The sequence below is a fragment of the Rutidosis leptorrhynchoides genome, chromosome 11 (assembly GCF_046630445.1).
Source record: "Rutidosis leptorrhynchoides isolate AG116_Rl617_1_P2 chromosome 11, CSIRO_AGI_Rlap_v1, whole genome shotgun sequence".
NCBI classification, from domain to species: domain Eukaryota; kingdom Viridiplantae; phylum Streptophyta; class Magnoliopsida; order Asterales; family Asteraceae; genus Rutidosis; species Rutidosis leptorrhynchoides.
In genome coordinates, this window is record NC_092343.1 from 99,861,575 (window position 1) to 99,874,661 (window position 13,087).

Below are 13,087 nucleotides of genomic sequence, written 5' to 3' on the forward strand. Positions count from 1 at the left end.
AATACAATTCAAATTGGGATTATTCCCAAGAATATTTCCAAACTCAACAACCAGTAGACGAGGAAAATTACGTGTCTGAAAATTTATTAGACAATATGAAAATCAAACTCGAAGAACTCAATGCTCAAAATGAACAAATGAGAGAGTTTGTAAACTGGCAAGCTGAAACTCTATCAGACTACACACCTGTTGATCTGAGGAGTATTGTGCAAGAAAATCTCATGTCATCGAATTTTGATGAATTCGAGAGCTCCAAAATCACCAACTATCCCGATGATACTTTTTATTCAGTTTTACCAATTTCACAACATATCGACACATTAGCCTCTACCGACGAATTCAACGATCCATCAATGGATGAAGAAGAAGAAGTAAGGGTGACAAATTGGTACTCTTGGGAAAACGATAACGTTGAAAATTTTACCCCCGAGACCAAAGTGGTGGGACCGATAAGTACCGTTAATGAAGAAGAATCTACTTCGATCCCGAAATTCACCATTCCACAAACTTCCAACCCAATATTCTCAATAGATGAGTCATCTATCGAAGATGAACTACGAGCTGTAATAGATAATGACACCTCAGATTTCACCCAATTGGGTAATAGAAGTGAAACCTTTAATCTCGAGAATAAAAGGAAGGAAATGTTAGGAATTGTCCACCCTATAATATGTATGTCGGTGTATATCGATCCATTTGACCAAGAATCAGAAAAGAGACATATCCATTTACTAAAAGCTACACTTAAAAAAGAATTAAGTAGTGACGATCGAGTGAATCTAAACTTTAAACCCATTGATATATCATACACCACCCGAGATATAAATAACTGGCTCACTATTTTAATTCGTGGAACTTATTCTACCGACTTCACATGTCGTCAGCTAAGTGTGGGGAAGTTTAACCCCACTTAACGTTAAATTAGGGGTTCGGGTTAGTGCATAACTCGTTAATAAAAATGCACGATTAGGGTAAAAGACGCATTTTCAAAAATTATCAAACAGTTCAGAAAAGCAACCGTTTTTGAAAAAAAAAACATGTGTGATAAAACAAGAAGGAATGAACAATGAGGTGCACCATCTATCATCCTGCAAATTTATGGTATCTTTAACTACTTTCTATACTAATCACCCTCATGAATTTATAATTATAGTCTGATTTCATGCAAATGAGGGCATTGCATGATCTTAAGTGTGGGGAAGGGTTATAAATTCTCTCGGATTTACACTTGGTTTTATTTGCCAAATTTTGTGAAAATTTGAAAAATTTTCAACTAAATGAATTCAAAATCATGTTTATATATATTTATGAACGGTGAAAACTAGGTGTTAATACTGAAATTATCGTTACCTCGGAAAGGACATAAATTGAGAAACAACCCAAAACGCTTGAATTCATTTAAAATGGAATATAAGAGAATAAAAAGGCAAAGAACATAATAAATAAAAGCTAAGTGTGGGAGAATATACCAAGTTATTCAATAAAAAAAAATTATCTATCACATGTTTCCGTAAAGTTATTGCAGGTGCTTTTGTTTTGGACTAAATTAACTGTTTTACCCGATGAAAGAAAAGAAAAGTTGGATCTACACGATGAATCAATTCCATCATTAAAAGGAAGTAAAGTCTTCTGAAAAAGACACGCACTTCTTGATTTAGGTCAAGAAGTTGTCGTCCAGACCAGCTGTAGGTTGACGAAAAATCTAGAAAAGTCATCACTAAAATCAGCAGGAAATCCACGGACCTCAGCATCAAACAGGGTCGCCAAGTGGTCAGACTTATCCTAACCATGAGAGGATCTGTCTTGTAAAATGGGGAGGGCGCCGTGCAAATTAGCTTGATAAGACTAATGAATCAGATCCCCAGAAAGGATAATCTCCTTAAAGATTAAAAATCAGCTTTTAAGACTGATATTACTCAATCCTTGAGATTGACCTTAAAGATTGAGAATTACAAACTCATGGAATTCGATGATATCTAAACTCGAGCTTGAACGAGAAAATATTTTGATCAAAATTATAAACCGATTTGTTTTCTGAAAAACTATTTTCAATGCGTTCATTACCATTGAACGTAAAATCCTAGGAATTCACCTGGAATTCATTAGGTCACCTGAACCAAATCAGGTGTCAACCGTAAGAACGGTGGTTGCATAGCATGGTCGGAGACAGGACTTTGTGCCAGACCGAAAAATCATAGGATGATCTTTACTATTGCTCCTACAAAGGATAGTAATAGCATCCGACACGTTTATAGACCATAATTAAAAGCAAGTCACGGGACATTGCCTTAACAGTTTCTTGTTCATCGCTTTCCTTTACAATCGGACGGTAGTTTACCGAAAGGTAATATACGGAGCAAGTATACTGGACGTGTTGCTTTCTCAATACAAGGTTAGCAAGTGGGTAACACAAAACCACAAGTGTTGAGCTAAAATTTTCAAATCTGAAACCCACACAACCCACAAAAATAATTTGCAAACACCGGTGAAGGGTTATTCCGGAAAACTTATCTAGGGTAAAAACTAGATTGAATTTTCAAAAGATCAAATGTTTTCATAAAGATCCAATTTCCTTACGGATCTAAATTTTCATAGTCATGTGGGACTGTAAACCACCTTTCAAATGTGCAATTTTCTTTGGAAACCGAAAGTAAATCGGCTATTTGATTGCAAGTGTCGTTGACCTAAACCCGAGGCAACTGTGGATGACACACCCACCTTTAACCATGGTTCTATCGTTACTATCATTGTTTATACCACCATATCAAAATCACTAATGTACAAAGTGTGATGAATAAAAAAGTGATTCATGTATGTTTTTATTTCAAGTTCTGTATTGCTTGAGGACAAGCAACGCTCAAGTGTGGGGATATTTGATAAGGCTAAAAAGGAACATATATTTCATAGCAATATCCCTCCTAAATAATAGATTTTTATATGTAATTGTATTATATTTTCATTGTTTTTTTTAAATAAATAAATGTGAAGACGAAGCACGAAGATTAAAGAATTGAAGAAAAAGTGCCACTAAAGCCTGAAAAGTGCCACTAAAGCCATAGTACACTTAAAAGTGCCACTAAAAAGTGAGTAAAAGACTCGCACGGATTTTGAAATTTAAGGAGAACAATTTTTGTGCAAATTACAAATCGCGAAACGTAAAGTGCACGATATAAAATAGTACGAAAGGACGTTTAAAATTCGGAACCAGGACATGAGTCAACTCTCAACGCTCGACGCAACGGACTAAAAATTACGAGTCAACTATGCACGAGAATATAATATAATATTTAAATAATTATATTAATTATTTAAATATTATAATTATATAAATAATATGTCGGCAAAGCAAAGTTTCAAACTTGGATGAACTGTATTCACGATCTCCGCGACTCGCGGAGATCCCAGCCTTTTTCTATCGCGACTCGCGGAGCACAAGATTTCAGAAATGCCTATAAAAGGCTCGAGCATTTGGCCGAGTAAAATAACATAATAATAATAATACTCCGTAGTATAATATAAATAAATAAATAAATAAATAAATATATATATATATATATATATATATATATATATATATATATATATATATATATATATATATATATATATAGTATAGATTAGTGTTATATTAGATTAGTTTAGGTTATGTAAAAGTTATTTTTACCGGTTTTAAAGTCGGAGCTCTGTTCGTGTACCACTACGCGATAAATAATCAATGTAAGCTATGTTCTCCTTTTTAAATTAATGTCTCGTGCTTAAGTTATTATTATGCTTATTTGAGCCGAAGTAATCATGATGTTGGGCTAAAAATTAAAGACGGGGTAATTGGGCTTTGTACCATAATTGGGGTTTGGACAAAAGAACGACACTTGTGGAAATTAGACTATGGGCTATTTATGGGCTTTATATTTGTTTAACTAAATGATAGTTTGTTAATTTTAATATAAAGATTTACAATTGGATGTACCTATAAATAACCATATACACTCGATCGGACACGATGGGCGGGATATTTATATGTACGAATAATCGTTCATTTAACCGGACACGGGAATGGATTAATAGTCTATGGAATAATTAAAACAGGGGTGAAATTATGTACAAGGACACTTGGCGTAATTGTTAACAAAGTATTAAACCTTGGATTACACGCAGTTGATATCCTGGTGTAATTATTAAACAAAGTATTAAAACCTTGTTACAGTTTAAGTCCTCAATTAGTTGGAATATTTGACTTCGGATATAAGGATAATTTGACGAGGACACTCGCACTTTATATTTATGACAGATGGACTGTTATGGACAAAAACCAGACGGGCATATTAAATAATCCAGGACAAAGAATAATTAAACCATGGGAATAAAATAAAAATCAACACGTCAAACATCATGATTACGGAAGTTTAAATAAGCATAATATATTTTATTTCATATTTCCTCGTACTTTTATTTATTGTCATTTTAATTATTGTTATTTATTGTTAGTTAAATATCGTCATTTACTTTACGCTTCGCTTAAAATATAAATCGACAAACCGGTCATTAAACGGTAAACCCCCTTTTATATATTATTATATATAATTATATATATTTTGTACAAATATAGTTGTTTAAAAATATAGTGTGCAATAAGCCCGCTCCCTGTGGAACGAACCGGACTTTCTAAAAACTATACTACTCTACGATTAGGTACACTGCCTATAGTGTTGTAGCAAGGTTTAGGTATATCCCATTTGTAAAAAAATAATTAAAACTTGTGTAAAATTGTAGCATATTTAATAGTATTTCCTAGTAAAAATATAAACCATTTCGTACTCCTACGCTACGACATCAAACAGACCACGTACCAGACCACGTGTATTGCCGCGGCGCGGCACCCCTGGTCGCGATGCGACATAAAGCGTGTTCCAGATTCTGTTTGCCTTATCACTTTTACTAAAAATGTTTGCTATACTATGGACCTCCGATTCACATGTAACTTGTTCTAACATGCTTATATATGATTAAAAATCTCAAAAAAATAGTTCGGGACCCGACCCGAATGTGCTGACTTTTTCGTTGACTTTGACCCGACCAAAGTTTGACTTTTTGTCAAACTTAACTAAATGATTATGCAACCTTTCTAACATGATTCTATACTTGTATCTTGCATGAAAATTGACAATTTGATTCACATGCTATATAATCGAGTCGTAACGAGCCATATGACTAATTGAACATCTTTGACCGATCGTGTTTACCGTTATTGATACAACCCTATTTGTTTAGGTCAAGACTAGCATTTGTACTTTGCACGATTACTTGTTGAAGTAGCTTTTTACTCTTGCACTCAAGGTGAGATCATAGTCCCACTTTTACTATTTTGAACTTACATTTGGGATGAGAAAACATAAACGTTTCATTTTACAAAGTGAACACAAGTTCAAGGAAAACAAACATTCTACAGCGAGTTAGAACAAAATCCTCAATTCGATTATCATTAGTTACACTTGCCGGGTGTAAGCGAGAACTTATGTTATATGGCCATATGGGTTGACAACCCTCATTCAGACGGTTCGCTACCGTCTACGAATGAAATATATTTTCGAGAAACAGTGTATGTTCTAACACTATTGTGATGGGGTTCTATGGAGGAAAGTTAAGCCTTGATAATTGGGTGCTCGTGAAACAACTTTTGGAATGTTTTACTATTATTTCAATATTATAAATCTTGTGGTTCATTTGTACTTACTTACTTACTTAAACCTATGATTTCACCAACGTTTTCGTTGACAGATTTCTATGTTTTTCTCAGGTCTTTGAACGATATGTGATACATGCTTCCGCTCATTATTTTGATACTTGCATTGGATGTCTAGTATATGTGCATACATGGAGCGTCTTTTGACTTTATTTAAAACTGTGTCGCATAGGTTTCATTTGTACTTATAACTTTGTAACGTAACTTTTGGCTGAACAATTCTTGTAAACTTGGAAACAATCTTTACTTTTGAAATGAATGCGACATATTTTGGTCAAACGTTATTTTAAAGACTTATGACAACGTAACGGGACCTAAGTAGTCGGCGCCGTCAATGACGATTTTGTCGGGTCGCTACAAGTGGTATCAGAGCCTTGGTTGTAGGGATTTAGAGTTTATTTGTGTCAACCCCGAGTCATAGGGTACATTAGTGAATCTAGACTACAACCGGCATATGGACTTAAAGTAGGAATTACTTGACTATTTGTGCATTTATACTAGAACTCTTCTATTATGTCTAACTCTTATTCAATCTTAATCGCACGTTGTCTAATTTGGTTGACACGCCACCTTGACTATATGAACTAATGTCGAATGCACATATGAATCAGGGTAATATAATTTCCGGGATTATAGTACGGTGACTCATATGAACGTTCCGACATTATGACATAAAGAATTTAAGGCGAGTCAAGTAAAATTTTCTCTTTATCGTGATTCCATATCATGATTAGTATTGTTGATAATACTAATCAACGGTATTCTTGTGTCATGAAGGAACAATGGCTCACCAAGGTCAACACAATACTCCTCCCGAAACTCTAGAACAAGCTCTTCAACGAATGATAGCCACCGCCGTGGGTGCGGCCGTGGCCGATCACTTTTCCAACAACAACAATCATGGAGCCGGTAATTCAAGCGAAGGTTGCTCCTACAAAAACTTCATGAAGTACAACCCTCCCATTTTCGATGGAACCGAGGGACCGGTTGCTCTCACCAAGATAAGGTCAAGTTTTCCACCCTCACTTTCACCAGTATTGCTCTCTCATGGTGGAACACATATGTACAATCGGTGGGTATCGATGAAGCCCTTACACTCCTTTGGACCGAATTGAGAGAAAGAATGATCACTGAATACTTTTCGCGCGAAGAGACTCGAAGGCTCGAACAGGGGCCAAGAAATTTAAAAGTAGCCCGAAATGACCTCGACGCTTATAATCAACGTGTAACATCCGTCCCACATCGGTTGGAGAGGGGAACGAAGCATGCCTTATAAGGGTGTGGAGACCTTTCCTAGCATGATGCGTTTTGGGACCACAAGTGCAGAAGATCTCATGAGAACTCTGCAGTTAAGCGTGCTAAGGCGAGAGCACTACCAGGATGGGTGACCTCCTGGGAAAGTGCTCGTCGTGTGTGGTTGCCAAGAAAAATCCGTGCGCCTACGGGCAAAGCGGACAATATCATGCTACGGGGAACATGTTACCTGGGATGTTACAGATGGTATCAGAGCCAGGTCCCGGACCAAACGTGCACAGCGAGGACGCTGTGTCCCATTAGGGGGGAGGATTGTAACATCCGTCCCACATCGGTTGGAGAGGGGAACGAAGCATGCCTTATAAGGGTGTGGAGACCTTTCCTAGCATGACGCGTTTTGGGACCACAAGCGCAGCAGATCTCATGAGAACTCTGCAGTTAAGCGTGCTCAGGCGAGAGCACTACCAGGATGGGTGACCTCCTGGGAAAGTGCTCGTCGTGTGTGGTTGCCAAGAAAAATTCGTGCGCCTACGGGCAAAGCGGACAATATCATGCTACGGGGAACATGTTACCTGGGATGTTACACAACGGTTTGCCGAACTAACCTCAATTTGTCTAAACCTCAGGGCTCCTGGGCCCCAAGGAGTTGAGTTTTACATGGATGGCCTCCTTAAGAGCATTCCGCACGGGGTAATGCCATCAAGACCCGCCGACCTACAAGAGGCTGTGATGATAGCCCGCCGATTTATAAAAACGGTAGACGAAATTGAAGCGCCGGCACCAACGGTCGAGGACCAACCGGATGACAACAAAAGAAAACGGGAAGCCTCTCCATTAAGCAACCACAACCACCACGACTCCACCAAGAAGCATTTCACCCCCGGCGGCAGGAAAAGTTATGCCGGAACTCGACCTTTTTGCAACAAGTGCCACAAACATCATTATGGCGGATGTAGCAAACCATTATGCAACAAGTGCCGCAACCGTCATTTCGGTAAATGTGGCAAACCATTTTGCATCAAGTGTCAAAGAAGGGCCATATGGCCCATGTTTGTAAGAGTACCGTTACCGTCGCTCAAAGGGTGCCCAACGCACATAGGACGGGTGTTTGTTTCGAATGTGGCCAATCGGGTCACTTTAGGAATGCGTGCCCAAAGAAGAAAATCAACCCCAACGCACGCGATTGAACTTTCAACATTAACACCGAGGAAGCCCGAGATGACAACTAGTCACGGGTACGTTTCTTCTCGAAATTCTCATATTTCATGCTTATTCGATTCGGATGTCGATAAATTTTTTGCATCCGAGGCTTTGGAGCCTACTATTTGCACTCCACCACTCCCCTAGATGTTACTTAGGCCATTCAAGTGACCAACGGAAAACTATTGCTGCCGACAAATTTTATCGGAGGATGTATGTTAAACTTATTGGGTAGATAATTCGAATTTTGACTTGATATCTATAGAACTAGGGAGCTCAAAACCTATTCTGTAACATCCCAACCCGATATACAATCGACCACGAGAAATTTACCAAAATAAAAAAAAAATTTCTTTGTTCAGCAGGTGGCGCAGCGCGCCATATGGCCGCGCGACGCGCCAAACTGGCCTGTCCAAAAAGTCATGAAGTGCGAAAATGTTTGGCCACTTCCCGGCGTATTTAGACAAAACACTTTTAACCATACATTAATATATGTAGAACTAACACGTCCCATTAATAAAATTAGTTTTACGAAGACCGGGCCCACATCGGCCGTTTTACGACTTTCGTACGAAAATACAAGTTTTTAACCACATGATTTGTAATACAAAATAAAGGCCGAGCATGGCGATTGGGGATACGCTACCCAATCCTAATAAATCCAAAAGCAAGCCTTCTAAAGTAACTACGCAAGTCCACTAGTCCCCGCTTACCCGAGCCTCCGCATCCATGCAATCTATAAAAAAGTCAACAACGAGAGGGTAAGCTAACGCTTAGTGAATGCAATACTTATACATATACATATGTAATTTACCTACACGCATCCACTTACAATACCATGCAAACAAAATGCATAAACGAGCTAGCAACACCAAACATACGACTAGCAACAACGTTAGTATATAAATCGCCACAATAATATACTAAATCGCAATAATGCATAAATATAACAAACCGTTCCTCGCTATGGCACTACCGACTTGTAGACGACCAATAACGTCGAGTCTCACTCGTATGTTGTCACCGACTTGTGACTCATCAAAGGGTGTCACCGACTTGTGAACTACCCACCAATATCTATGGGTCACCGACTTGTGAACGCCATGTGACATCACCGACTTGTGAAGCGCCACTAAGTGTCACCGACTTGTGAACACTATAGGGTGTCACCGACTTGTGAATCACCCAAGGGTATTACCGACTTGTGAATAACCTGTCGAGACACTACCGACTTGTAGTTCCCATCCCATCATACCAACAAATGTGTCACCGTCTTGTGACATAACGCCCACTACTTACGATGTGGCACCAAAGGCCCACATCGCGTACGAGTAAATAAACCACATACATACATGTATAAATATTCCACTCACCTTTTGCCTTAAAGAAATGCCACCGAATAATCCGCAACACACCGATGGAATGTACCTATTCCATTATCACAAACACCACAACATAATTAGGGTGGATTTACAAATCAACCCAAATTGACAACTAGTGCAATTTCGACCCAAATGCACTTCCAAGCACAAACCGTGCCCAAACTAACCAATAATCACTAACACAAGTGAGAATGGTCCTAATACGCCAATTAGACCCAATCATAGGTGTTAAACACCTATCTTGCCCAAAATGGCACTTAAACACTAATTTGACCCATAAGAAGTCAATATCGCGCCATTATCAAGTTTTAACAACAAAACATATTTAACTCGGTTTTATACTTCAACTTAATCCATTTTAAGTTTATAAACCTTATTAAATCGACAATTGGGTTATAATCATCACCAAACCCTAATCTTTGACTCTAGTCAAAGTTAGTCAACCAAACATACCCAAAAGAGTTTCAACACTACTAGAATCACTAATACTAGAGATTACACACTACATACAAGCCTTAAACATGGTTAAATCATTAACCAACCCTAAACCCACCAACATCAACAATAACTAGTTACAATTTCCCATTTCACCTCCTAAATGGGTTTTATAACTAACTAGTTCAAAACCCTAAACTTGAATATCAAATTACAAAGATGAAGTTCGGAGTTTGAACTTACCAATACCGCCAAAATGATGCCGTTGACGAGTAGAACAACTTTAATACCCGAGGTTTGACCCGAAACACCCTTCTTCTTCTCCAATTGGAGCTCTCTCTCTCTAAAACTCTCCTCTCACTCTAGGGTTTGAAGATGAGAGTGTTTGATGAGTGAAAATGAGCTCCAATGGAGTTCTAGGTCAGTCTTGATGACCCCAAACCGACCCTAATTAAAAAGACCAAAGTACCCCTCATTTAAACCTTTTAAAAAGGCTGAAAATTGCCTCTGCAGCAATCGGCGCGCCGCGCCAGAAGGTGGAGCGCCGCTCCAAATAACTGGAAATTGTGGTCGAGCCCAAAACAGGTTTCAGCAACTTGTTTTGGCCATAACTTTTCGACCGTAACTCCGTTTTCGATGAATAAAATATCGTTGGAAACGTAATAAGATATTCTATCCAATGGTAAGGCTTTGAAACATCAACTCAAAATTTATTTGGGGTTGAAAAGATACGTACACACCTTGTCACTTCGAACAACGTCCAGTTTCCTTCGACGTTCGAGCAAGCAACACGTACACTTCATACACGCATCGTACACCATAAATACATTATGTACAATAAATATTTGGGTCTTACAACTCTCCCCCACTTAAACTCGATCACGTCCTCGTGATCTTCTCCACTTAACCAATCCGGACCTACTCAACGATCCTCACTCAAGTCCCAATACGAACTTTCCTAGACAATTCTTCCCAATGGATCACTTTTAACAACTAAAATCGTCAACCGTGATTTATCAAAACCACAATCCGAGCACTAAAACCTGCTCAATTTCCCATATCGGGAAAAACTCAACCAACCTCGTACCGAGATATAAATTCCTTAGCGTACCTTTACCACGGACAACGCTAAAAGTGACCAAGTCTCAACCTAAAGTCAACAATCCGAACGTTGAAGATCGAACCACATGAATCCTCACGGATTACTCTTACCACTAAACATCCTTTGTAGTGTGCAATACAACCAATACGCCACTATCCTAGCATCATAAGCAACGACTAAAACCAAAAGCGCCCAAAACGACTATGGCAACGCTAATCCTAAGGTGTCCAAAATCGACTATTGTCACACCCGTTACAACACGTGAGCGAAACACGGCTATCGCCTCACTAATCCCACGACGTGGTCCTCACGACCCCACTCTCGACGTATAAAACCACCAATAGATCACACATCCAACAATCATGAAGACTGGCCGAAAACTACACACATCAAAGATAGTCAACATCCGTGACTCTTCTTGCGCACATACTTGGTCAACGTAAACGCCTCTCGAACGGCATATAATTTCTACGCTAACCATTATGGAGAACAATACAAGTAACCCTCTAATCACCTCGTGGTTACACCCGACTTGGTTAAGCCTCCACACCAAAACAATTAACCCGAACTCATTAGTCAAACACACTTGGTCAACCCGCCTCGATTAACACCTATCACCTAATTGATTAACCCGACTTGGTTAAGTCAAACTTACTTGGTCAACCCGACTTGGTCAAACCTCTAACGACAAATGATTAACCCAACTTGGTTAGTCAAACGCATTCGGTCAATACCTAACATCAAATTGATTAACCCGACTCGGTTAGTCAAATACCTTAGGTCAACCCAACTCGGTCAATGCCTATCATCTAATTGATTAACCCGACTTGGTTAGTCAAACTCGCTTGGTTAACCCGCCTCGGTCAACACCTAACATCTAATTGATTAACCCGACTCGGTTAGTCAAACTCACTTGGTTAACCCACCTCGGTCAACACCTAACATCTAATTGATTAACCCGACCCGGTTAGTCAAACTCACTTGGTTAACCCGCCTCGGTCAACACCTAACATCTAATTGATTAACCCGACCCGGTTAGTCAAACTCACTTGGTTAACCCGACTCGGTCAACACCTAACATCTAATTGATTAACCCTACCCGGTTAGTCAAACTCACTTCGTTAACCCGCCTCGGTCAACACCTAACATCTAATTGATTAACCCGACTCGGTTAGTCAAACTCACTTGGTTAACCCGACTCGGTCAACACCTAACATCTAATTGATTAACCCGACTCGGTTAGTCAAACTCACTTGGTTAACCCGCCTCGGTCAACACCTAACATCTAATTGATTAACCCGACTCGGTTAGTCAAACTCACTTGGTTAACCCGCCTTGGTCAACACCTAACATCTAATTGATTAATCCGACCCGGTTAGTCAAACTGCAATGGACTAACTCGACCTAGCTAGTCACTACATCACACTAGAATACCTTCGTGCGAGAGTATAAACTCCCCCACCTAGAACTCCGTTCCGTAAACACATCGTCGAAATAATAGCATCCCATGGAATGGCCACTCATCAACATACACAACCAATATCCTCATTGGTCATAGTCCTCGAATTCTCACGAATTCGTCTCCAACAATAGCTCCCGACGATAAACACATGCTCACTCTCACGGAAATAGTGACCACTAATCCGACAACTAATGCGCCAATCGCATTATCATAACTCCTAAAAGAAAGACGAGGTTCACCCGTCTTGCATCTCTTAATACGCACGTCAACAAACCTTGCTCCAACCTTGAGCATACGAAGGATTTCGGATTATCCTTTGCTACTTCAACCGAAGCACTTACCGAACCGTACGGGTATTACTCTAGCAATCATCGAGTTGCTATCGCTTGTAACTTCCACACCGCCACTCGAACACCTAAGGGTTTTCTTGCTGGTACCCTATGCTCAATGTAACCGTAACACCATCGGAGTCGAATACCACGCTAGTAGGTATGAAAGAGGCACCTAACGTT

General features: G+C 39.3%; 1 pseudogene; it reads right to left on the minus strand.

The window, feature by feature from the left end:
- Positions 1–13,087, minus strand: part of LOC139874817 (stemmadenine O-acetyltransferase-like) — a 35,741-nt pseudogene that overhangs the window by 8,074 nt on the left and 14,580 nt on the right.